This window comes from Sus scrofa, unplaced genomic scaffold, assembly GCF_000003025.6.
Source record: "Sus scrofa isolate TJ Tabasco breed Duroc unplaced genomic scaffold, Sscrofa11.1 Contig46, whole genome shotgun sequence".
NCBI lineage: Eukaryota > Metazoa > Chordata > Mammalia > Artiodactyla > Suidae > Sus > Sus scrofa.
Genome location: NW_018085214.1, coordinates 53307 through 55583, shown reverse-complemented (window position 1 = coordinate 55583; position 2277 = coordinate 53307). Strand labels below are relative to the sequence as shown.

Below are 2277 nucleotides of genomic sequence, written 5' to 3'. Positions count from 1 at the left end.
AGAAGTGAGAAGAGGCAATTTTCTGCAACTGTTGCCGCTGGCACAGGAAATTATGGAACCGCGAGTGTTTTAGACACACCTGTGACTGGCAGCCATACTCTAGTTTCTAATCACCGTTTTAGTGCTCTTCGGTGACAGTAAAAGTTCCACTTTTCTAGGACTTGCCTCAGGGCTCCCCTCCACTCCCCCATACTAAAACCTCTAGGATAGAAGGCCACTGGACTTGCTTTCCCTGCCAATTGTGTGTATGTGTGGGTGTGGGTGTGGATGTGTGTGCCCACAGCTCCCTTACCTTTAATGAACATTTATTCTCACATCCGCAAATCATAGTAGAAAGGTATTCATATGAACCTTTCCCTACGCTGTAGTTTGAAATGACCCCAGTGTTCCTCATATGTGACATAGTTTTATGTTTGTGTGATGCTTGTCGTTAACACCAAGATTAAGGTGTGAGAAACACAAATGCATACATATATATCAAAACATCCTGTTGTTTGATGATAGAGAGATAGAAAGTTGCATATTCAGTGACATGCAAGAACTTGAAGAAAGGGCAAACCTAATCTGAGGGGGTACACGTCAGGATGGTTTATAAGCAGCAGGCGATGGATAGGCATTACCTGGAAAGTGTATCCTGGGGCCTGCTTGGATGATTAAAAAAAAAAAAAAAATTCTATTCCGTGATCTGGGTCATGATCACACATTTCAGTATTCGCATAGCTGCCCATTAATGATTTGTGCATTTCGTTCTGTGACTACATCTTAATAATTTTCTTTTTGGATAAAAATTTGCAGTTGGATATTAGAAAATACAGCTTGGACCATGCCGGGTTTGCGATATATTGTGACTCTTTAAAGTTTGTTTTACATTGTGTAGAAAAGCATGAGCGGTATTTTAAATATTTCCACCAACAACCCCAAACCCAATTAAACAGTCCCCGTGTGACTGGACCATTTCCTTCGTGAAAGCGACTATACACAATGCTCATTTAGACCTTGAACGTTTCTGTCTTTATAGTTTAGTATCTTTAGATATTTTCTCTTAAGCGGAGACTGGTAGGGCAAGTCCAAAGCGGTACAGCCTAAGGCACTATTTGTTTGACCTCCGTTCTCCAGACTTTGCTCGGTCGGCGCGGTAAGAAGAAAAGAGTGCCGTGACTCGGATTCGAACCGAGGTTGCTGCGGCCACAACGCAGAGTACTAACCACTATACGATCACGGCGCGCCACCAGACGGACAGCCCACTGCTCTTGTTGTTGTTGTTGTTGTTGTTGTACTGCCTTTGCCATAAATCCAGTGTAATGATTGAGCTGCTTTGTCGCTTAACAACTGCACGCACTTCTGATTTTCCTTCACGTCTTCCCTCCCCATTCTGATGCATTTCTCATCTCCCCTGCATCCAGCCTTTGTCGCTGCACAGGCTCCAGGAAATTTGCTTTGCTTTGTCCTTGCCTCCTCTGCTTCATTCCCGCCCCTGTTTGTTTCCTCTTTTGGTCAATCATCCCAAACCCTTCCTTCCCGCTCCCGCGGCTGAGCAGAGGGAGGGCAGCGCCCGCCTCGCTTACGGTCGGCGGAATGCGGGGCAAAGAGGGAGCCATCACAGAGCCCAACCCCAGCCAGACCAGGCGTTCAGCTTCTCGTGGGTTCCGCTCGGCTCAGGCCGGGAGGGTCGCGGCCCGAGGCGTCTCCAGCTCGCTGGCGTTTGCGGAGGCTGTGGATCGAGGCACGGCGGGGAGGCTCGGGTGCCCTTCTGCCTTCCCTAGGGCTCGACGCACTGCTTCACGCGCGGTTCCCCACGGGTTGCTCCGGTTTTCCAATGCTTTGGAGCCGGTAGAGCTGCATCCCGCTGCAGGTGGGTGGCTCTGCCTAGCCTGGAGGTGCAGTTGCTCTCCGTGGGAATGAAATCTGAGAGGGCGGAGAGAACACCAACCTCGGCCGTCTCTGTGGCGCAATCGGTTAGCGCGTTCGGCTGTTAACCGAAAGGTTGGTGGTTCGAGCCCACCCAGGGACGGGTCTCCGTTTTAGCACGTCAGAGGCTTGCGGTTGCGGTCGTTTCTAGCCCGCACTTTCCGTTTCTACTCTGCACTTTCCGCTACGTCCTCTCCTTGGAATCTTAGTGCACAGCAGGCGGACCTGCTCCAAGAACATCACACAGATCTCTGGAGGAAAACAGGTAGCTTGGAACCAGGGTCCTCTCGTCCTTATCCTCTGCGCTCTGTTTTGCAGTGAAGTTTCTTCCCTCGCAGTAGTAGTTATTGAACCTTTTCCATACACTTT

At 49.5% G+C, this 2277-nt stretch overlaps 2 non-coding genes across 2 annotated transcripts; one reads left to right on the top strand and one right to left on the bottom strand.

The window, feature by feature from the left end:
• Nucleotides 1-1150: 1150 nt before the first annotated feature.
• On the bottom strand, nucleotides 1151-1222 carry TRNAH-GUG. The gene has a single exon. It is a non-coding gene; the product is annotated as a tRNA-His (tRNA).
• A 715-nt stretch (nucleotides 1223-1937) lies between these two features.
• Nucleotides 1938-2011, top strand: TRNAN-GUU. The gene has a single exon. It is a non-coding gene; the product is annotated as a tRNA-Asn (tRNA).
• Nucleotides 2012-2277: the final 266 nt, after the last annotated feature.